Below are 499 nucleotides of genomic sequence, written 5' to 3'. Positions count from 1 at the left end.
CATTAGCCCACAGTCACTCACTCTCACGCTCAATCACGTGTTCACTTATGTTTAGACTGCTTATTCTTCATAGTAAAGGGTATAAGTATAAGTGCCAATTTGAAATTTATTTTAGTGTTTACTTGATTTCCTTTTTAATCATTTTCCATTCAGATGCATTTCGTTTGATTCTTACAGTGATGTCGGAGTTGCATTGATGCTATGGTGTGCCAAGCATATTTTACTGTGTCGATGGAATGCTAAGTTACCACAGGAACAACCTAAAAAGGCCAGATGGGTTACTTGTCAACATTGGCAATTACACAACACATGTAACCCCAGTTGGATGGCTTTGCTGAGCCCATGAACACCAGAAGGATACGAATGGGGGGGCTTCACCTCACCAAATTTCTGTGGCTTTGGGCTACAGCTTAGTTCCCACAACACCTGAATGCTGTTACTCTCTCCAGGGCTGAGGTTAAAACTGATGAATGTTTTGCTAAGTTGTGTTTCCTCTGAG

The sequence above is a fragment of the Penaeus monodon genome, chromosome 21 (assembly GCF_015228065.2).
Source record: "Penaeus monodon isolate SGIC_2016 chromosome 21, NSTDA_Pmon_1, whole genome shotgun sequence".
Lineage (NCBI taxonomy): Eukaryota > Metazoa > Arthropoda > Malacostraca > Decapoda > Penaeidae > Penaeus > Penaeus monodon.
The sequence above is the reverse complement of the archived record's forward strand: the minus strand, read 5'-3'. Positions refer to the sequence as shown.